The 24,352-nt window shown below is 36.7% G+C and overlaps 1 protein-coding gene across 3 annotated transcripts in view; it reads left to right on the forward strand.

Annotated features, from left to right (window-relative positions):
• Window positions 1–24,352, forward strand: part of ELF1 (E74 like ETS transcription factor 1) — a 107,017-nt gene that overhangs the window by 21,217 nt on the left and 61,448 nt on the right. The window contains exons 1-2 of one of the 3 annotated variants that reach the window (XM_059378097.1): window positions 5,569–5,681; window positions 6,926–7,013. The exons of 1 other annotated variant lie outside the window; for it this stretch is intronic. The gene's annotated coding sequence lies outside the window, so the exon portion shown is untranslated. Of the gene's footprint in view, window positions 1–5,568; window positions 5,682–6,925; window positions 7,014–24,352 lie in introns of those variants that run through there. One more of the 3 variants, XM_059378099.1, reaches the window with a different exon arrangement.

The raw sequence follows: 24,352 nt of genomic DNA on the forward strand, positions 1-24,352 counted from the left end.
CTAGCATGCATGCACACACACACTCTCTGAAATAAATAAATCTTTCTTTCAAAATATTTTATTTTTTATCTGACAGAGCACAAGCAGGGGTAGTGGCAGAGGGAGAAGTAGCAGACGTTTTTAACTGACTGAGCCACCCCGGTGCCTCTAAATAAAGAAATCTTAAACAAAACAAAACCTGAGCTCCTGATATTTCCATACCCCAAACCACCATCATCTGTGTTCTTTCCTGTCTCAGTCTGGGCAACTGCAGTCTCTGATTTGCCAAAAATGGAGTTTTGAGACCTTTCTTTCCCCACCAACTCTTCTCCATCCTTTTAGAATTCTTGTTGGATATTCCTCAAAAACACAGCCATAATTTGATCCTATCTTCCTCTTATGCTGCCTCTTTTGTCGAAGTCATTATCATCTTCTTTGGGCTATTGCGTTACTTCTCCTTGCTTCCGTCCTTGCCCTGCTGCAGTGTGTTTTCAACACAGCAGTCAAATCTTATGACTCATATGATGAAAACTCTCCAACTATTAAATCTCTAAACAGTGAGGCCCTCCAACAGTTTCTAGTATTCTTCCTTCTCTTACTCTCCTCCTCACATTTCTTTACATGCCCACCCTGGCCTCCTTGCTTTCCTTGAACATTTCAGGCAAGCTCCCTCGTAGAGTCTTTCTCTGGCTTACAGGCCTTCTCTGTCTAGAATGTTCTTCCTTCAGATGGGTCTACATGGCTGGAAGTCTTTACTCAGTGTGGCAAAGTAAATCCTCCGTAGCTAGTCTGTCCAAAATATCATTCTCTCCTCTTTGCTGTCTTGTTTTTTTCCCTCTTTGTCCTTACCACTAGCATATTGTATCTTTTATTTGTATCTTTTATTTATAAATAACATGCTCTATGTTTAGTTTATAATGTTTATCACTTTCCCTTGCTAGAATAGAAGTACCACGTGGGTAGGGATCATGTATTAACAGTGTGTCTTCTACTGTACAGGAAGGGTCTAGTGTCTGCACATAGTGGGTGCTCAGTAAACATTTGTTAAATGAATGGATACCTAGGAGTACCTCAGATAAGTCATTAACTTGATATTGGGCAAGTCAATTCTCTCTAGATCTCCTTTCCCTATTTTTGAAATGAATTTGAATTGGATCTGTATTTTTAAGCTTTCTTACAACAACAAAGACTTAAATGTATGTAGTATCGTGGTTCCTTAAAGATTTTTCTAAGAATTCAACTCTTAACAGAAAACTTTGAAAACCATAGTAGGTAGTCCAGATTTTTATTCTGTTTCTAGGGAATCAAAATTTATAAGTTTGTTTCTTTTTCTGCCACCGGTGATAACCACATCAGTTCACATAGTTTTTTTAGTAAGAAAGATTTCTCTGATAGCAGAGTACAAGGTGAGTTGGTGATAGGGAAAGGGACAGTTAGGATATTGTTGCGATACTATTTTTCTACAGGGTGATGCAGCAGCAAAGGAGGACCTTAAGCCCCACATCGGGCTCTCTGCTCAGCAGGGAGCATGTTTCCCCCTCTCTCTGCCTACTTGTGATCTCTCTGTTAAATAAGTAAATAAAATATTAAAAAAAAAAAAACCACACTGTTCCTTTCTTTCTTTAAAATAGACTTATAAAAGGAATTTACTGTATAAGCGAGGATTCTCTTCTTCGCTTTTATTGTGACTTCTCCTTGAACTCAAATTTGAAAACTTCCTAGTACCTAAAAATATAGAACAGTCTAATGTTCATATCGAGGAAAGCTGGGCTTAAAAAAACATTTGCTTTGAATCTGTCACCCTCGTTCGGCAGCCAACATGCTGTCATTACTAGAAATGGAAGAAGCAAAGATAAAACCATTAAAATGATAAATGACCAAAATCACCATTCTCTACTACTTAAATATAAAAATAAAATTAAAAAGAATGAGATTCAGTGTTATAAATACTTCAGTTGGAAAGAATTAATTTTATTGATGTTAACATCTCTCAAAGTATCATCCCAGGTTCTGAACAACATGCATTTCCACATGAGAGCTGAGATATCAGATAACAGTGAAATCTATTACTAGCTTGGTTAAACCAAGTCCTCCTCCTCTGCTTCTGCGGACAGATTACTAGGACCTATCCATAAGGAACATCCTCTTAGACAAGTGCCTGAGTGTTTTAAAAGGCATACCAAAGTTGAAAGGGGCCATGACTGGCTGGTTTTGCTTACTAATATATTCCTATCAGTAAGACAGGATACAACACACAGCAGAAACTCAGAGACATGAATATTAACTTTTGTTATTTATTTATTTATTTGACAGACAGAGATCACAAGTAGGCAGAGAGGCAGGCAGAGAGAGAGAGAGGAAGAAGCAGGCTCCCCTCTGAGCAGAGAGCCGGATGCGGGGCACGATTCCAGGACCCTGAGATCATGATCTGAGCTGAAGGCAGAGGTTTAACCCACCAAGCCACCCAGCGCCCCTGTATGACTGTTTTAAAAACTAGTTTGTAGGGCGTCTGGGTGGCTCGGTGGGTTAAGCCGCTGCCTTCTGCTCAGGTCATGATCTCAGGATCCTGGGATTGAGCCCCGCATTGAGCTCTCTGCTCAGCAGGGAGCCTGCTTCCATCTCTCTCTCTTTCTGCCTGCCTCTCCATCTACTTGTGATCTCTCTCTCTATCAAATAAATAAATAAAATCTTTAAAAAAAAATAAAATAAAAACTAGTTTGTATTCTTATGTTTAAGTTATGAAAGTTCTTTGTTAACCATAGTAGTACATGCACTGGTTTTAATGCTCATAGTACTCCTCTGAGGTGGGTACTATTAGCCTAAATCACAGATAAAAAAAAGTTAGGTCAGGGCACCTGGGTGGCTCAGTGGGTTAAGCTGCTGCCTTCGGCTCAGGTCATGATTTCAGGGTCCTGGGATCGAGTCCCACATCGGGCTCTCTGCTCAGCAGGGAGCCTGCTTCCCTCTCTCTCTCTCTCTGCCTGCCTCTCCATCTACTTGTGATTTCTCTCTGTCAAATAAATAAATAAAATCTTTAAAAAAAAAAAAAGTTAGGCACAGGATTGTTAAAGATAGCCCAGGAATACACAGCTAATAGGTATCAGAGCTGGGATTCACACTCAAGCAGATTGATTATAGAACTCGTGCTAAGCTGTTTGCCGGTTTTGTTTGTTTGTTTTGTTTTGTTTGTTTGTTTTGTTTTGTTTGGTGGAGATTGATTTCTTCGGGCTGTAACTATAACTAGGATTCAATTTCTTTTTTTTGTTTTTAAGATTTTATTTATTTATTTGACAGAGATCACAAGTAGGCAGAGCAGCAGGCAGAGAAAGGGGGAAGCAGGCTCCCTGCTGAGCAGAGCGCCTGATGTGGGGCTCAATCCCAGGACACTGGGATCACGACCTGAGCCGAAGGCAGAGGCTTAAACCAATGAGCCACCCAGGCGCCCCTAGTATTCAATTTCTATAGGTGGTTAAAACACTGCTTATAGGGACACCCCTGAGCAAGGGGGCAGTATATTGTAATAGTAGCTCTGGAATCATCTCCCTAGGAACAATTAAGATATTTGTTTCTGTTGAAGAACGGTAATTATTTTCACTTTATGTCTCTTACTTCACTTCTACACACTAGTAGTCAAAGTACTTCTTTTAAATTACCTTCCAAATATCTGCCATTATCGAATAATGAGATACTTTATATGAATGGATTTTCTCACTAGCAGAAGCTCCTCTTTTTGTGCATCCATACTTCATAAAAGATTTCCCACACTTGTTATTCCCTTTGTCTTTTACAGACCTTTGTCATAATAATGCTGACTTCAGGGCTCTTACTGTTTGGTGATACGTAGCACTTATTGACCTTATAGGATAGCTTCAGGTTCTAGGACTTTTAAAGTTATATTTATTTGTAGTTTTATAGGTTTTTATTTTAGGCTTCTCTCATTATCCACTCATTTGTTTGTTCTGATATCATCCTTTCCCTAGTCCCTCTTTCACCCTTGTAACTTCTAATTAGCTAAAAGATAATCAAATTATTGGGCTTACATGGATATGGTCTAAAATAAATTTCAGCTCTGGGAAACGAGTTCGGAGTTTTCCAGTGAACATCTCTTATGACTGCTCAAAGAGCACTTTTTTCTTGTTTGGGATCCAAATAGTCATTCTAAATAAATGAGCTCTAAAGTAAGCTAAACATGACATTTGACAGAGAAAAAGTGACATGTGGTTTTTTTTTTTTTAGCATAATTTTTTATTAGTAATTTGAGAAAAACTGTGGGGATTATCTTAGTAAAAAGGTAAATCAGACAGTGTTCAGCAGAATGGAATAAACAGGCACTTAATGGGTAGAGAGTCAGTTCACTATCATTATGTCTTGTAGCAGTTTATAAAGTTCCTGTCTGAGTCTGTGACAGCTTGTCCTCTCAGCTGTGCCTCTAGGAAGGAAGAATAATCACTTCCAAGTAATTAACTAACAGGAGAAAACCTTGCCAAATCCTATTTACTTTTTGTAAAATATTAAGATGAAGGTGGCTAGGGAGTAGCACTTCATCATGTAAAGCACTTTTGGAAGTGCTTAATGCTTTTAAGCCATTTTCACCAATTTAAGCTCTTACTTAGAATAAATTAATAAATATTCACCCAGGGGACGGGCTAAGTAGTTGTACTAACACTGCGGCTGCTGGGGCTCCTTGTCAGATGTCTGAGGACTGGGAGAGTAAAACTCCACCATCCCTATCTTTCTTTGGCAGTCTTAGGATCACCATGTATGGTACAGCAGGGTGCCTGGCACACGGTAGGCTTTTATTTGTGGAAAATTTTGTTTCCCACAAAAGTAGAGAAAACTGTGACGATTGCTTGGAAGTAGTAAAATCATGAACCGGGATTGCATTGGTGATTTGTTTAAAATAAGAGTTTTATCAAGGTTGCAGTTCCACTTAAAGTTATTTTGCTGTATTATATTTTAGTTCCTTAGTAAACCTGGAATTATTTTAAATTTTGTTAATTGGATTAATCCATACTTGCTTTTCCATTGAACTTTGAATTCGGAAATTAGAAAGTAGATTTTATGTTTAGTGAAGTTGTGAATTGCGTCTGATATTGTAGGTTGCTAGCTTTCCAGATGACATAGCAATATACCTCTTTCTTGTAAGGGTTAATGAGTAGCCTGGTTAGACTCACCGGCCCATTGTTACATTAAAAGCCAGAAAATTTGCTCTCTCCCTTCCATTCCCTCCCACGTTGTTTTTCTTTTCAGAGTTTTACTTACTTGATATATTAAGATCATTTTTAAAAGTTGAGATTTTTATTTTTTAAAACAACATACAGTTTTAATTTTTTTCCTTGTAGATGATTCCTATTTTGTTGTTGTTGTTCTTGTTGTTTAATCTTAAATTACGGTAATTAACATGAGCTGAATAATGGTTTAATCAAGGTGGATCTTGCTCCTTGGCTCCACGTCCCTCCTTTTTCTATACCTCTCCTCTGTTTTTACCTGTAGATTTGCATGTTTGACCTAGCAGAATAATTGGGTCCACAGCAACATGGGCGTGCCTCCCTTAGAAACACTTAGTTTCATGTATGACTCATAGGCTGAAGCACAGACACCACTTCCCCAATCTACAGGAGCCATTTTAACAGCATAAAACTTGCCGGATTGCTTTTTATTTTCAAGCCCAAAGGACAAAAAGAGAACGGGAATATTCGAAGGTAACTTATTATGATTTTGTGTGTTTGCTTCTGGCTGTTCCCTGAGCTGGTAAACAGAGGGTGGCTCTTACCTGTCGAAGAACATGGCTGAATGTGTTCTTTAACTCTCTGAAAAAATGTGTGTAGTCAGTCACATGCCTGATTGCACTTAACTGTGAGGGAGAAACAAAGCATTCAAAATCTGGAAAGTTTTAGATCTTCCTGGAAAAGCATTTTTTTATGTGTTATATGATTTTTCTTTCTTTCTTTCCCTGTGTGACTTGAGAATAAAGGAGACTTTTCTTTCTTTCTCTTTCATACCACAAAACAAACTTCGGTCAAATTTTTCATTTTAAAAAATCTAATTGTATTTGTGGGGATAGAAAGTTAGAGTTAAGTAAGCTGTACAGTTCATGTGTAATAAGGGTGTTAAAAAAATTCAGAGACACTGGTTTTATTTTGGCATTTTGGTTAAAGGAGAGTCTGGGGACAACTCAGCCATAGGTGTTGCTCATTGATTGTTGTGTCCTTTTCTTAAGTTAATGAAACTACACTAAACCTTACTTTTTCAAAACTAAGTAGAAGTGTAAGGAAAATGAATAGTCATTTAGATAATAAGTAAAAGTGGTTATAAATAAAGAGGGAGAAAGATGGGACAGTTCATTTACTGTTAGAAAAAAATAGTAAAGTTTTATAATTCACACTGGAAACTTACTCTGAGAAACAAGCGCAGATGCATGATGAGCTTCTGAGGAAACATGTAGCATTTCAATTTGTGTATAAAGAAAAAGTAAAAAAGAGTACTGGCCTGCTTTCCATATTGCTGTTCTTAAAATTTTTTTCTTTTGAAGAAAAAAATTAATACCTTTTGTTTGAAAGAAAAGATTACTCAGTCTTTTTCTGGAGTATTTATCATCATTGAAATTATGAAGTTTTCTGGCTAGCGTATATTCTGGCGTGCCTTGAAGTTCTAGGTCCTCTGAGAAGCTGAGTGCAGTAGTATTTTACTTATGAAAGCTACTTATGAAATTAAAATTTGAATGAAAGTAGAATTTGAATGTTCAGTGATTATGAGTAACATTTTTGGAAACCAAAAGTCATATTATTGACTATAACAATATTTAGCTAGTTCTTTGGAAATTTGCTGTTCTTAACTTTCTAAGCGCTTGAAGACCAATGAGATAAAAGTGAAGGTATAAAGGCAGTTACTTATTCTCTTGGAAAGGATCATTCTATTAACAGATCTGAATTTTGTGTTTTTGCAGGAAAGGCATAGCAGACATTTTACCAGTTCAGCTCTGAGCCATTGGCTATCATCTTTGTTTGCATCTTGCAGGTTTAATAAACCTCTGAGTAAGTAGAGGCTGTATTTACTTCTGCTGTGGTCTATGTGAAAAATCTAATGAAACCTTGTAGCCTTTTTTTTTTCCTTTAAGTTTTTTAAAAGCCAGTGAAAAAGGAAAATAAATGGTGAAAAGCCAAAAGAGGAAAATCCAGCCACACACAAGTAACTATGTAAATTAAGATTTTATTTAGAGAGAAGTAAGAGAATTTAGTTTCTTAAAATTAAGGTACTGTTATAATTTAAATAAAATTGGTCATATGTTTCAGTCTCTTACCCATGTGATAGACTGAAGTGGGACTTGAAGGAGATGGGAAGGGGAAAAAACAGCATGGAAGCCAGGGAAGGCCAGGACAAGTTCCTTAGCAGTCTTCTTCCCATTCTTTTCCTTTCATAAGGTTGAGTATAAGTTTAGATTGAGTCATCAGAATTAAACTTAGAATTACCTATTCAGAGAACCAGAGCACTGAAAAAGACTGAAGATCTCCCAGCGGCCTCACTTTCATAGATGAAGATACAGTGGCTGGAGGGGTCTTGTGACTTGTTCAAGGTCGTGCAGCCCTTAGCGGCACAGCTCCCCTCCTGGAGCTGCTCATGCTAGCCCACACTAACAAGTGATGCTTTGTTTGGAACGGGCTCTATTTCCTTAAGAATAAATAAAACCTTAATTAAGTTGCTTGGTGATAATTTTGGTAGTGAGATGCAACCAAATGATTCTGAAAATGTGTTCAAACAAGTTTCCTTTTTCGTCAGAGAGAAGATGATGCATTTGTTTTATTTCTACCACAGCTTGTTTTCATTACTGAAACTTTTTCATAGTTGAAGCGTTGTTTATGACATTGCTTGTTTAAAATGGGTCTAGGGGAGATGGAAATATAAGGAGTTGGGAATTTACTTTGAACTTCTAAATACAAAGACAGGTTTATTTCTGTCTTAGTTCTATCTCCTCTTCTTTTAGGAAGGCAAATACTATTTTAATACGATGTCTTATTCTGTTAAAGTCTGTGTGTGTGTATGTGTGTGTGTGTGTGTAAAACTTTGCATATGAGTTTACAAAATCTAGACGTCTCGAAATTCTGACATTATACTCATTTTGAATTGAAACTTTCCAGAATTAGTAATCTCATTTCATTTTTTGGTCATATCTTCTCCTTCTTTGAGAGTGTACTGTACATACTAGGCACTTTTTAAAAATCTTCTGGTCATATAATATCTTTGTTAACATTTTGATGTGTTTTATTGGGGCGGTTGAAATTTACTTTAGATCTTCTTTGTTTAAGTCTGAAATTTGGGGGGGTTGTTTTTTTTTTTAAAGATTTTATTTATTTATTCGACAGAGAGAGATCACAAGCAGGCAGAGAGGCAGGCAGAGAGAGAGAGAGGAGGAAGCAGGCTCCCTGCTGAGCAGAGAGCCCAATGCGGGGCTCGATCCCAGGACCCTGGGATCATGACCTGAGCTGAAGGCAGAGGCTTTAACCCACTGAGCCACCCAGGCGCCCCTGAAATTTGTTTTTTTAAAATCACTCTGCATGTAACTATTGAATCTCCCAAGTCCCCTAAACCAATTCATTATCAGACCCCCCACAATATGGTTGTCATTGTCCTAAAGAACAGACAGCACAGCAGCGGCTAGAAAATAGGGGCTCTCTCCTCACAAACTTGGATTCTTTTTTTTTTTTTTAAGATTTTATTTATTTATGTATTTATTAGAGATGGGGGGAGAGAGAGAGAGCAAGAGAGCACAGGCAGGGCCAGGGGCAGATGGATAAGCAGACTCCCCACTAAGTGGTGAGCCAGACATGTGGCTCAATCCCAGGACACTGGAAATCATGACCTGAGCCAAAAGCAGACACTTAACCACTGAGCTGCTGAGCTACCCAGGTGCCCCACAAATTTAGATTCTTACTGGGAAAACAGGGTATGGTAGCAGCCAGTTAACTAAGAATGGAACCAAATCACTGAGAAGTTTCATTTGGTTCAGACTATTTGCCTAGAGGTAAAACATGACTGAAACTTACAATAGGACAGAGTATGGAGCTTTAGGAATTATTAGTATTGAAAAGTGAATAGCATTTGCCTAGGTTAAGAAGAGTGTCTTCACCAAAAAGAATAAGTATGTAAGCTCTTTGAGATCAGAGAGGTTTCATTTTATTTTTCTGTCTTTTTGGAACTTTGACAGAAGTAGCAAGTACATATGAAGACAGTTGTGATTTGCTGACCCTCTACTACTCGGTTGGGCAGATTCTGCTAAAATTAGGGGTGGCTAACCTTTAAAAGGCATGTGGCCCTCAGCTTCATCTGCCTGATGTCTGCACATCATAACCATTCAAAGAAAAAATGGAACACCTACCTGGTAGTAAATGTTTTAAAGCAGTAATCTTCAACCTTTGGTGTAACAGCGAATCACCTGGTTCCAGCCCCAAGATTCTGATTCATTAGGCCTAGGGTTTGGCTTATCAGTCAGCATTTTTAATAATTACCCTAGATGATTGTGGTGCAAGTCCTTGTAGACCACACTTTCAGAAAAAGAGTACAGGTTTAGGAGGAGCAATCAGTCACTTACTTCGCGGTTTAATATTTGAATTTTTAAGCAACAGGGATGTTTTGAAGCCTGCAGCCTCTGGTAAGTCAAGAAAGTGACTGGAGTAGTTTATTATCAATATTAGAACTTACTAAAACCCCTTCTCTACTTTAGTTATTCCTTTCTTTATTCAACTTTGTGGCTTTCCCTTTTTCTGCCTCTCTAATTCTGCTTTTCTTCCTCTCACTCCCAAACCCACCACTATATTGACCACAGTAAATAATTAAGCTACTTATTTTTTTTCCAAATGTAATTAGCCTATTCTTTATCTCAATGGCTCTCCCAGTGTTAGTTTTTTTAGTACCATCTGGTACTTCTCTTCATTCCCTTATCCTTGGGTTTTTAGACAAAACATTCCTTTCCTGATTTAAGGTAAGATTTATAGCCTTTGAAAATCCTTTTCTCCTGGGAAATACGCTATTATTATTTGCAGTTGTTTCAGGCTAGGAAAAAGGTTGTTTTGTTTCATTTTAAAATACATGTGATGCTTGGATTTGATTTTTGGGGTTTCTTTGGACATTTAACTCCATCACTGATTGCATATTCGTAGGTTTTACCTTATATTACTTCCCATCTAATGGGACATAGGTGTTGTCACAGACTGTGGAGAAGGGAAGAACAGTCCATCAGTTGAATGGTCTGAATATAATTATTGTTTCCATTGTTTGGCCAGGATATTTTGTTCTTTTGCTTAGGAGATGCTTCATATGGATGGTAGAAATTGAATTTGTAATAGCATTGAGTCAGCTGAAGTGATAAGGGCAGTTTTGACTGTTGGAGCAATCTCTTTCTCCCATTACTGTGAAAATCTACTGAAGAGAAAGTTTTTTTGTGTCACCTCTATCTTTGTGTCTTGTCAGATGGTGTATACTAGAGTAAAAGTTGCTCTTGATCTGTACTACAAGTTGAGGCATTTTACCCTTTATGAAAAAAATAACTTGGGTGCTATTTGCTTTGTTAGGCACCTGAGCTTTGGTTGTACAGATTTCTGTGCAAAAACATTTTTATTTCTTCTCTACCAGCTGTAAATATCTGAATCAGGAAAACTCTTCCTAAACTTCTCTTCTCTCACCCCTGTAGGAATTCAGAACTTTCCCTTTATCTGCCCTTTAATGCTGAGTAGTAGGTGTCCGCTCTTTTTTGTCTCTGTACCTTACAGCCTGAATTAATTGCTACTGTAAAAAAAAAAAAAAGTAAGCAATATGAATGCCTTCTAGAGTTAGTCTGAAGCCTGATTTAAGAATTTTTATATTAAAAAATTAATGAAGTGATATATGCACATATTTAAAATCTGTAATGAAAAGCGGCCTCCCTCCTTTTCCCCTTACCTGCTGCCCAGAGGCAGCTACTTCTGTGAAAAGGGTTTTTTTTTTTTTTTAATTTGTTTTCTTGGATCTATCCTTGTCTAATTTTCTCTCTCATATAATAGAAGCTCTTCAAGGTAGCAGGAACTAGTATGACTTTACAAGATAAAAAGTCATGTAAAGTTCATTGTCTGTGTGATGGATGCCCAGTCATATAGTGGGCATTGTGTTTGTGCAAAGTTGTATAGTATAAAAAAAAAATCAAGGAAAATTTGTTATTTTTGTGTTTTAGGAAATAGTCTTATGAGCAATGAAACTAAAACTATAAATATGAGGTGTTGAATTAGTAACTGTTTATGTGCATCTTTTTTTTTAATATCAAAATACTAAATGGAGGCTTAGTATTGTAGTGGGGCAATTCATTATCTTTTTTGTTTTAAAACTGAATTGTAGGAGTGCCTGGGTGGCTCAGTGGGTTAAGCCTCTGCCTTCAGCTCAGGTCATGATCCCGGGGTCCTGGGATCGAGCCCCGCATTGGGCTCCCAAATCTTTAAAAAAACAAAACAAAACTGAATTACACATGTAGGAGAATATATAAAGCATATGCAGTTTGGATATAATTACAAAGTGTTTGCCTGTTACACAACAACCGAGGTTAAGAAGTGGGCTTATTGTGTTAGAAGTCCCCTGCTGCTGCCCCATGTTTGTTTCTTCTTAAAAATAATTACTATCTTGACTTTTGTGATAACCTTTTCATTAAATTTTTACCCCTTAGAACTTCATGTAAATGTAGTCACACCATATATATTCTGTAGTGCCTTGCTTCTTTCATTCAACTCTGTGAGATTTATCTTAATTAATTTTAATTGCCATGTTGTAGTCCATTGTCTGTCTAGACCAGAAAGTATTTACTCTCTCTTGTTGATGACATTAGATTATTTCCAGTTTGGGAACATTCTTGCACATGGTTCATGGAACATATGTGCCAGAGTTCTCTAAGGCAGTATCATCATATTGAGGTATTAGAGCTGTTTACAAAGAGTATGGAGAAAATGGATGGTTCAAGATAATTTAGAGTTCTTCATTACTTTTCCTAGGAACAGAGGCCTGCCATTGATGCCTTCTTACCCATTCAATATCTTACCATGGTTTATTGTCCTGGGGGGTAAAATCCTTGAAGACCCTAAACAGATGGGCAATTGATGCATTTCAGAGTAAGTTGTAGACGTCAACATATTTGACTACTAAACAGTTTACCATGCCTGTCATTTATTAGAGTTATTTCAAACAATTTTGAGTTAAATTCTTAGTAGAATGAATACAATGTAGTCCCAATTATGTACATAAAAATAATGTGATTATTGATACATATGTATTAAAACTATAAAAATGTGGATAGATAGGGGCAACATCGAATTTAGAATAATTGGGAGGGATAAAATGAGATTAGAGAGGTATATATAGGAGGTGTTAGCTATATGTGACTTTTTTCCTTAAGAATCTGAAACAAGTTATGGTAAAATATTAGTGTAAATAAAGCTGATGATGGCTAGATTAATGCATTCTCTTTCTCTTTGGTTGACCTATTTAATAATCAGTTTTGCTATGTAAGAGCTAGTTTATTTTTGTCCCACATTTGTAAATAACTGAGAAATAATGTTAATTTGCTGAGGAACAGAAGGTTGATTTTTTAAAATGTTGAATAAATTCTACATCATAAGATATGTTAACTGCCTGCTTCAGTTAAAGATTAGCTCAATTCAGAACGAAGTTGTAGGACTGTCCCGTATAACTAGTAAGATGACTCTAGACCTACTTCTGATGGATAACTTCCAGTTGAGATCCATTAAGAAGTTGGAGTTATAGTTTGCCAGAAATAATTCCATATTTAGAATCATCACACATTCAGATATTATTCAGAAACACATTTCAGGTGTGTCTGAGTGGCTTAGTCAGTTTGGCATCTACCTTTGACTCAGGTCATGATCCCAGGATCCGGGGATTGAGCCCTCCCTCTGGCTCCTGGCTTAGCAGGGAGTCTGCCTCTCCCTTTGTCCCGCCCTCCACCATTTTTATGCATGCCTGCTTGCTCTCTTTCATATAAAACCTTTAAAAAACACTTTTCAGAACAAAAATATTCATAGGACATACAAAATTAATAAGAGTATTAATTGACACTATTGATAGACTTCAGTAAGCTGTTACCCCAAATTAGATTTATTGACACAATCAATGTTTTTAACTTGCTTCCTTAAAATTCTTACAATAACGATAGCAATTCCTCTATCTTTGTTGATTTTTTTGTTGTTGTTATAAACTCAGTGTGGAATCTTTGTATGTAAGGTTTCCAAAATTTAATAATATAATTGGGGTATTTGCCATTAAAAAGTGAAAACAGAGATCTTAATCCATGTTTTTGCTTTCATAGTAATCTTTTGGCTCTCTTTTATAAGATTTTCCCCACAATGTGGGTGCTTAGGTGACTCATTTGGTTAAGAGACTGCCTTCGGGGGCGCCTGGGTGGCTCAGTGGTTTGGGCTGCTGCCTTCGGCTTGGGTCATGATCTCAGGGTCCTGGGATCGAGCCCCGCATCGGGCTCCCTGCTCTGCAGGAAGCCTGCTTCCCTCTCTCTCTCTCTCTCTCTCTCTGCCTGCCTCTCTGCCTACTTGTGATCTCTGTCTGTCAAATAAATAAATAAAATCTTTAAAAAAAAAAAAAAAAGAGACTGCCTTCGGCTCAGGTCATGATCCCAGAGTCTTGGGATTGAGTCCCGCATCAGGCTCGCAACTCCACGGGGACTCTGCTTCTCACAACCTCACTCTTTCTCTCTCAAATAAATGAATGAGGTCTTTAAAAAAAAAAAAAAAAAAGGATTTTCCCCACAGTGTATGTATAAGTCATGGCAGAGATGACAGCGATAGAGAAGAACAAATGGAAGTAGAAGTCCTACGATTTTATAGTAAGAAGGAGTCTTGTAAGTTATGTAGTTCAAGAGTCTCCTGAGCTTTTTTTTTTTAATTAAATTCCTTTTTCAGTCTGTATAATTTACTGATTCATTCAACAATTATGTATTATCTCTTAGGCGTTATTCTTGATGTTGGGGAATATATCAGTGAATAAAACAGAATTCATAAATTATATATATATATATATATCCTGTTAATTGACTTCCACTTAAAATGTATTCTAATTAGATTAAAAGATTAGAGAAAGTTACAGATGAATTAGATTAGTGATCCTCAAAGTGAAGAAAGCATTCTAGAACTTATATTTTTAACAGCTTTATTTTACCAAGGGGGAAAAAAGTGTATCCCACAGAGTTTTCTTTTCAATATACCATTCTTCTGAGAAAGGATCCTTGTAAAGGGCATTTAATAAATAATAATAGCCCATGTTTGTAAAGAATTTATATGTTGACAAATATAACCATGGAAACAAAAAGCTCTTTGTCGTCCTCAATACTTTTAAGAATATAAATGGGTCTTGACACCAAAAGAATGTTGCATGATTACAAACCAGTGTTTTAAATATCATTCTTACAGAATTTTTTTCCATTCTTTTTTTTTTTAATTTTATTTATTCATTTGAAAGAGAGAGAGATAAAGCACAAGCAGGGGGAGAGGCAGAGGCAGAGGCAAAGGGAGGAGCAGACACCCTGTGGAGCAGGGAACCCAATGTGGAGCTCAACGTGGGGCTCTATCCCAGGACCTGAAGAGCATGACCCAAACCAAAGGCAGACACCCAACCATCTTAGCCACCCAGGCACCCTTTTTTTCCATTCGTAAATTTTATTTAGGATTCCTACACTATGGTTAAATAACTTGCCTAAGATTGGATAATTTAATAGATTACTGGTACTTACAGCATTTGATCTAATCTTTTTTCCTATTGATAATAAAGTGGAGCAGTCTTAAAAAAAATCACAAGTGCTCTAAACTAGAGCTAGAACAAAACTGTTAGTTTAGAGGTTTTTTCCCAATAATAAAGACAGTGGATCACTTTTACCATATATTTATCTGTGTCCCTCCAAGTTCCTTCCACAAATAACAGCAAAAGTCACTAAAATTGGGGAGAGTATTGGGGCACATGGTGGGGCACATTGGTTGAGTGTCTATCTTTGACTCAGGTCATGATCCTAGGGTACTGGGATTGAGCCCCAAGCACGGCTCTGCTCAGCAGGGAGTCTGCTTCTCCCTTGGCCTCTGCCCCTCCCCTTGCTCCTGCTCTCCCTCTTTCTCTCTAAAATAAATAAATAAAATCTTTTTTAAAAGCTGGGGACAGGCACCTGGGTGGCTCAGTTAGCTAAGTGACTGCCTTTGGCTCAGGTCATGATCCTGGAGTCCCAGGATGGAGTCCCATGATGGGCTCCCTGCTCAATAGGGAGTCTGCTTCTCCCTCTGACCCTATCCTCTCTCATGCACGCGTGCGCTCTCTCTCCCTCTCTCTCAAATAAATAAATAAAATCTTTACAAAAAAAGTTGGGGAGAGTATTATTTATATTTAATACATTGTAAATTATTAATTACAGCGATTATTAAATATGTAATATATAGTTAATATACTTATGTTTAAATTATATTTAATGTTAAAATATTAAAGTTGCTAGTAAAGGAATACAAATTAAATAAAATTACTTTTGCCCATCATATTGACAAAAATCAAAGTACTATGGGATGGTGAGAACACCATTAAATGTATCTGCATATAGTCTTTTGATAGCAGTATTAATCAAAAAGGCTTCTGGAGATCAATTGACTTACATTAAATGCTTTGAAAATGTACCTGTCTTTTGACATAACAATCTCAGTTGTAGGACTCTTTCTCAAAGAAAACTTAAGGATGGGAACAGAGATGAAACTTTGAAAATACTTGAACCACTGGTTTTTAATAGCACAGCAGATTATAAATTTTATGCCCTGTCTCCTCAAACTTTGTTTTCTTTATACTCTTAAAAATTACCGAGGATCCCAAAGAGCTTTTATTCATGTGAGTTACCTTTATCAGTATTTACTAATATTAGAAATTAAAACAAAACTTAAAAATATTGATACATGAATATCCTGAAAAATAATAAACTCATTACATGTTAACTTAGTTATTTTTATAAAAGACAAGTGTGTTTTCTTTTTTTTTAAAGATTTTTATTTATTTGACAGATCGCAAGTAGGCAGAGAGGCAGGCGGACAGAGAGGGGGAAGCAGGCTCTCCACTGAGTAGAGAGCCTGATTCGGGGCTCAATCCCAGTACCCTGGGATTATGACCTGAGCTGAAGGAAGAGGTTTTAACCCACTGAGCCACCCAGGCGCCCTGACATGTGTTTTTTCAAAAACAAAAACTGTGTTGAAAGGAGTGCAAATCTTTATTTAATCTTTGGCTTAACAGAAGATAGCTAGATTTTCATATCTGCTTCTGTTGCAATATTTTGCTTTTGTTGAAGAATGTAAAGAAAATTTGGCCTAATACAGATTTCTAGTTGGAAAAAGGGCTGTATTTTTTTCTTTTTAATTTTTATTTATTTTTAAAATTTCTTTTCCGTGTAACAAAATTCATTGTTTATGTACAACACCCAGTGTTCCATGCAATATGTGCCCTCCATAATACCCACCACCAGGCTGACCCAACCTCCCACCCCCCAAAAGGAGATGTATTCTTTTTCTTTTTTCTTTTTATTAATTTTTAAATATTTAATAAACATATAATGTATTTTTGTCCCCAGGGGTACAGGTGTGTGAATCGCCAGGTAAGGAGATATATTTTAATAGCCACTTCAGGTAGAGGCTTTTACTTTGATACTACACCAAAACTTAACGAATGCTAATTTCTTAATGCTTAGTGCAAAAGGGAGTCGGAAATCCTATAGGTGAACTTTTGACAGACAAAATCCATTTGTCTGTCTTGCACTTTGATGAATTAATGTTTTCCTGAGATAATATTCTTTAACATTATTTATTGATCATCTGAATATTCCAGATGTGTTGACCTGATATTTTTAAAAATCACATTTTTAAATATTATACTAGTCTTATCAAAAAGTCTTTTAAGTATTAGAAAGCTAATAAGCCCAAAGTAGTGTACATAAATTTTCTAAAATTTTGATTTTCAGTTGAAAGCTCGCATTTATTATTGGTGACAATTGCTGTTAGTTGTTTTCCTGAAGTAACAGGGTCACTTTATTCATTTTTGGGAACTTGTATACCAGATACCCAGTTATGAATAATAAGTAGTTCTTTGAAGTAAAAATGGTGTTCCATGAAAAAAGCAGCTAGTTTAGCTCACAATTAAAGTAATTAGTGGAGAGTCTGGCTGGCTCAATCGGTAGAGCGTGCGACTCTCGGCAGGGTCATGAGTTCAAGTCCCAGGCACCACATTGGGCATGGAGTCTACTTTAAAAACAAAAGACAAAAAAGCAAAACAAATAATTGGTGCTTTTGGTCAAGATAACCATTCTGTTTTAGAATGTGTACTTCTTATTTTATCACTCACAGTGCTAAAAAGGCATGTATTTAATGGTTGAAATTTAAGAAAAGAAATCGTTTTGCTCTTCATCAGGAATATTCTTTTTTTTTTTTTAAAAGATTTTATTTATTTATTTGACAGAGGTCACAAGTAGGCAGAGAGGCAGGCAGAGAGAGGAAGGGAAGCAGGCCCCCTTCTGAGTAGAGAGCCCGATATGGGACTCGATCCCAGGACCCTGAGATCATGACTTGAGCGGAAGGCAGCAGCTTAACCCACTGAGCCACCCAGGCACCCCCTCCCCCACTTTTTTTTTTTTTTTTAAGATTTTATTTATTTATTTGAAAGAGAGAATGAGAGAGACAGCATGAGACAAGGTAGGGTCAGAGGGAGAAGCAGATTTCCCACTGAGCAAGGGAGCCTGATGCAGACCTTGATACCAGGACTCCAGGATCATGACCTGAGCTGAAGGCAGTTGCTTAACCAACTGAACCACCCAGGTACCCCTTCATCAAGGATGTTCTTTTTTTCTTTTCTTTTTTTTTTTTTTTTTAAGATTCTATGTATGTATTTGAGAGAGAGAGACACTGAGAGAGAGCATGAGAGGGGAGAAGGTCAAAGGGAGAAGCAGACTCCCTGTGGAGCTGGGAGCCTGATGCGGAACTCCTTCCGGGGACTCCAGGACCAGGGCCTGAGCTGAAGACAGTTGTTTAACCAGCTGAGCCACTCACGCGTCCCCATCAAGGACGTTCTTAAATGAAACTGCCTTCTTTTAAATATGAGTGCCTTGTGGTAAAAAGAATACAGTGACTAGTATGGTTTGGTGATACAGCCTGTTTCATGCTAAGGCTAACATTTATGCCTGCCCGCCTTTGCTTTTGCACTCTTAGTGTAAATGTGAACATGATAAGCAAAGGTAGATAGTACCCTAGTATTACTATGAAAATAGTTTTGACCTCATGAACTCTCTGATGCAAGGGGTTCTGGATCCTCTGTGGGTCTGAGGATTACATTTTGAGGATCGCTGTAATTTGGCAACCTTAGAAATAGTCCAAATGTCCAGAAATGGGGCTTGGCTAAATAAGGGATCATACTTCTACACAATTATATGATAGGAATATAAATTTGTGAAAGTCGGTGTTAAATGTGAGCTTATTATACAGTATTTTTCTACACTGGGTGCCTCTGTAATGAGGAAATCAGCATTTCTCGAGTTTATGTGTTGATTCTGACCCTCAACATTTCCATTTAGTTGGTGATTTTGTAATTACAGAAAGAGAAAGAGATTAAAAGGCAAAGGAGGCAGTTGCTGTCTTCCCTTCCAGTCTGAGGGATTTCTGTGTAGTGACTTTGAGTTTAATCTTCAGTGTAAAAGGAATTGGCAGTGGTATCAATCATTTTTAAATGCTTTATAGAAATAGGTGCAATACGCTTTCAAATTCACTTCTTCCTTATAGAGTCACTTCCTCATTTGGCATTTTCTGATTTGATTTACATTTTCTTACTGTGTTGCTCTTAATTGGGAGAACTTTGAGTTGCTTTAGATTACTTAGCTTCCGAGTGAATTAAAGAAGTTTCTATAACAAGCACAGCCAGAGTTTTTCTCACTGTAGTTTAGAACATCTTGCTGATTGAACCATCACTGTGTCCCGTGTGTCAGTGTAGCCCACACCTTTTAGGCAAGTCAGAAAAAGACCATTAGGGTTAGACCTCCAGGCTTAAGATTTCCACACATGGTGTTTGTTCTTAAGGGGAACCATCCATGTTCTGCGGAAAGTCAGAACACTTTTCATGAGAGGCATCTTTGAAGATGGGCTGCTTTCTAGATCTTAGATATGTTTCTTTGTCATAATGGAAGTGTAATAACCATGACTTATTTTCAGTGATAATATTTTTCTAAGCGCTGAGTTCTAGAGAATGTTTAATGTTTAAAATTTCTTTTCAGATAATCTTTGTGTTTATTCAAAATTTTGTGTCTTGTTAAGGTGTGCTGGGAGAATATATATAGTATGATACTATTTATATAAATTTTAAAATATACCAGACAAGGGGCGCCTGGGTGGCTTAGTGGGTTAAAGCCTTTGCCTTCAACTTGGGTCATGATTCCAGAGTCTTGGGATCAAGCCCTGCATTGGGATCTCTGCTCTGCAGGGAGCCTGCTTCCTCTTCTCTCTCTCTGCCTGCCTCTCTGCCTACTTGTGATCTCTGTCTGTCAAATAAATAAATAAAATCTTAAAAAAATTAAAAATTAAAAAAAATATATACCAGACAAAACACATTCTTATGTATTAGAGCCTAACTAAAAATAATGTGAAGGTTTTAGATTTAAATTAGACTAATTAATTAGAATTAATGTTATGTGTGGGTTTTTTTAAGCCTTTATTTTACTTTTCAAAAAAATTTATTCGAGGGAGGGAGGGAGGGGTAGAGGGAGAGAGAATTTCAAGCAGGTCTCCCCACTGAGTGTGGAGACTTACATGAGCTCCATCTCACAACTCTGAGATCATGAACTGAGCCAAAATCAAGAGTAGGATGCTTAACCAACTGAGCCATTTAGGCACCCCAAAGTCATGTGTGTTTTGTTTTGACTGTCAGGGGAGCCTGGGTGGCTCAGTTGGTTAAGCGACTGCCTTCGGCTCAGGTCATGATCCTGGAGTCCCAGGAACCGAGTCCCACATCCCGCTCCCTGCCCAGCGGGGAGTCTGCTTCTCCCTCTGACCTCTCCTCTCTCATGCTCTCTTGTCACTCTCTCTCTCTCTCTCAAGTAAATAAGATTTAAAAAAATAATAATAATAAGGGTGAGTCTGGTGGTGGGTATTAAGGAGGGCATGTATTACATGGAGCGCTGGGTGTGGTGCTTAAACAGTGAATCTTGGGACACTGAAAAAAAAAATAAACAATCTGAGAGACAGTTTGAAATAATTTGCATTTAAAAACATGATTTATTTTGTAAATGATCTTATTGAAAATGTTTAATGATAAGAACTTTCTAAACTGGATGTTCTATTTGATCTTTTGATCTATGGATCAGAGACAGATTTATATGTTTTTAAAGGATAATTCACAACCTTTTAGTCTTAGGAATAAACTGAAAGGAAGGTGTAATGTGCACCTGCCCTTGGTAGAAACAAACAGCTGCACACCATCGTAGCATATTTGATTTTTGAGAAGGGGTGGACACTAGGTTCTTGGATGCTGTGAGACTTTCCACCATACTTAGGGTGATTGACCAAACATCAGAGGCGAAAGGAACTAACGTGTAAGGAAATAGATACTTCCCTTGGGATTCAGGGATCATTTATTCCTAGATATTGGGGACAATTGAGGTAATACTTTTACAAGAGCAGCAGTGTACCAAAGACATGCTAGGAAGACACTAATGACTCTTAGACTCTTGAAAAGAATGAACTAGATTCTTCCACTGAAAAATACCGGGTGAGAAAGAAATCGTTTTCCATGCCACTCATTGAAGCAGAGTTACTTACTTTAGGTGCATGGTGCCCTGCTTCAAGTTGACTATTAAATGCATACAAAGTTCTGTTTAGAAAAGAGGTCACAGGAAGCTCTATATGGGCTTATGTATAATAAAATACTGAGTCATTCTGAACATGATCTAGAGAGGAATGACACTGAATTCTGGTGAAATTGTAGTTGTGGTAGCTTACAGCGTAGGTAAGAATTGACCAAGATGAATGGAGAAGATGCTTGCATCGCATCCAAGATTTTATAGAATATGAGGCATTTGAATGATGAATTGAGTTGATTCTTAATAATTACTAGTTTGGGGGCGCCTGGGTTGCTCGTTAAGCCTCTGCCTTTGACTCGGGTTTTGATCTCAGGTTCCTGGATAGAGCCCCCATATCAGGCTCTCTGCTCAGCAGGGAGCCTGCTTCTCTCTCCCTCTCTGCCTGCCTCTCTGCCTACTTGTGATCTGTCTGTCAAATAAATAAATAAAATCTCTCTCTTTAAACAAAAAAATAAAAGAATTACTAGTTTGGAAGGCAGCTAGGCATAATGAAAAGTAAGCACTTCTGCTTTAGTTGTAAGTAATTGCAAGTTTGCTTAAAATGACTTAGAGCAGTAAGAATTTACCTCCTGAGAACAGATTTTTATTTAATTTGTGTGTATTCACAAATTGAGCATAAATGAGTAAATAATGTTAGCCAAGTTTGGGATACATAGGGAACTGAGCAGGGGGTAGAAATAGTTTGGTTTGAAGGGGAACCTAAATTATAATCTGGGAAGAGTACTGACAAGAAGCCATGGTGACCAAAAATCAAAGAGGCAAGTAGTTATCTGCCCTGCTTTGAGTCAATTGCTGGAAGGTTAATTTTTTTTTTTTTAAGGTGGTACTTATCTCTTACTTACCTAGGTAGTCAAGTGTTACTTCTCTAACCAGTTTGAGGGCTTATTCTATTGTTCAGACACTTGATTTTTTTACAAAGTCATTGTGGTTTTTCAAGTCTTAATTTGTAAGACATTTACTCTTAAGGATACTTTTTCAGAAAACTGTAATAATGAGTTTTTGTGTGCATAATGAACTTAGATCCCAGCCTCAGAATACCTTTTTATTTGCTCTGTTTTCATAAACACTCTTCACCATTCCTATTTTATAGTTGACCGTACTTTCATACAGTTTCACCTAAACTATTGGACTATTTATAAAACAAGACATAAAGATGTAGCAGAGAAGGCAGGAAGTACTTGATGTTTGTATGCCATATCTTGTTCTCTGCTTCCTGTCAGTTAAACCACGATGAGAGGAACAGAGACACAGATGTACAATTGCTGCTTTAATTTCCCATTAGGGAGACCCGTTAAATATAAAGCTTGTTTCATTGAACTTCTGTCACTCATTGATTCTAAGTTGTAGACTTGTTTTGTATTATATGGATTGTATGGAATACAGTTACATGTTTGATATAGAAAATATAACTTTTATATAATTAAACATGTGTTTTGTGAAATTTATACAGGTCATAAAGGATTGGCTTTCAGATTTGTATGTAAGATATATATTCAATATGAAGTGATAAACTAATATTTTGATCTTGAAATTTTAGTATTTAAGCATAATTTTATTTTTGTATTTTGGCATATCCAGATTTAAAGCATTTTATTGTACAACTTTAAGATGACAAAAGGAAGGTCAGAGAGCTTGACTTACTCAAAATATAGTAGATGGAAGAACTAGGATTTGAAAGTGTGCTTTCTGATATTAGTAGGTCCTGGGTCCTTTTAGGAAAAAGTTTGTTTTTATTAAATTCCTATTACACTTATTATTCATATTATTCAGTAATTCAGACTTTCAAATTTACCTTTGCCTGTTCTACCTGGAATATCACCCCCCCAAGCCCCGCCCCCGCCCCTTGCCGCCATCCCCACCACCTCCCTCATGTTATCTCTGTTTTGAAAAAAAGAAATGCTACTTACGCCTAAAGACATGGCCCACATGTCACTTCCCTGTGAAGTTTCTCAGGTTCTCACAGGTATTTAACTCTTTCTCAGTATTCCTTTAGCACTTGGTTGATTTAATTATTTACATTGTTCTTTGGTTATCTGTTTACCTACTTTTTTCTTGCTTAAGGCAGTAAACTACTTCTTTATTTTTTTTTTCTTTATTATACTTCTTTATTTTAGGTACCTAGTACCTAGCATGTAATAGATTTTATAAATATTTCTTAGAGGAATAAATACATGATTGATATTTCTTTTCTTCGTTCTAGAAACAAAAAAGCTGATTAAAGAACTATAGTATGATTCTTTTCTATAATATTCCTTTATGGTTTATTTGTAAGAAACAGTTTCATTATAAGATTTCTTTCCTGCTTCTTCCTTCCCCCTCTTTGTTTTTGCTGTTTATAGAAATGAAGTGTCTTAATGAGATTATTAGTGTTTTCAGCATAAGTGGAAGTGGTGATTATTGGCTCACTAAAAAATACGGCTGAGAATACCTTAGTATTGATTGCTGTACATCAAAAATCTTTTTCTTTTGTCTTTAGATTAATCTGGAGAAAGTGTCTAGCTCTCCATTACAGTTTTTCTGATTTCTCCACTGAATAAAAGGAATAATTCCCTTTACTGCTTCTTGCTTCTTCCTGTATTTTCTGGTTTTATTCCTAAGTCTTATGTACCTCAGTGAAATTGCGCTTCTAAAGTACTGTCTTTCAGTGTCAACACAGAAAATAAAAAATAAAATAAAAGTAAACAAATTATAGTCCTATTATCAACAAAACAAGATTCTTTGCAAGCAGGTTTTATTTAGACTGGTCTATTCTAGGAATGTTTTTTAAAAATTCATGTATTAACAGTTTTCCCAGCTTGAAAATGGATGTAGGTTACAATCTTATTTTTAAAAATCAAATTTAAATGATCCAATAAAAAAAGTCAAATTTAAGGATTCAGATCTGCTTTTAAAGCTTAAAGGAAAAATTATGAAGCTATATGAATTTCACTTCTTAAGAAGTTTCAAAAGAACAAGTGAAGTAGTTCTTATGTTTATTAAAACAGGTCTTAAAAAAAGAAAACTGACTTAGACAAGACATTCGGAAAATAGGGTTGCTGGGTGTTCTTTTATATGTGGGGCTTCCTGGTTTTGCCCCATTTGTTTGTGGCACTTGTGTTTCTTTGTGTTTGAGTCAGAAAATACATGTATATATGTTGCTTTGAGCATAGTAAAGCCCAGAACACCACCAGTTGGCTCTGGCAGGTGAAAACATCACATAAAATTCTGTGAAAGACTAAAGCAGACATAATAAAACACTAATGTTTTATCATTTTAATGAAGAATTACAGTAAGTAAATATTTTTTATTAACAAAAGACAGTGTCCTTTGATCTTGTGGCCTAATTTGACTTGCAACACAATATACTTTTTTTTTTTTTTAATTTCTTTTCAGAGTAACAGTATTCATTGTTTTTTGTACCACACCCAGTGCTGCTTGCAATAAGTGCCCTTCCCAATACCCACCACCTGGTAACACAATATACTTTTAATATGCGTTTAAATTATA

The sequence above is a fragment of the Mustela nigripes genome, chromosome 15 (genome assembly GCF_022355385.1).
Source record: "Mustela nigripes isolate SB6536 chromosome 15, MUSNIG.SB6536, whole genome shotgun sequence".
Taxonomy (NCBI): domain Eukaryota; kingdom Metazoa; phylum Chordata; class Mammalia; order Carnivora; family Mustelidae; genus Mustela; species Mustela nigripes.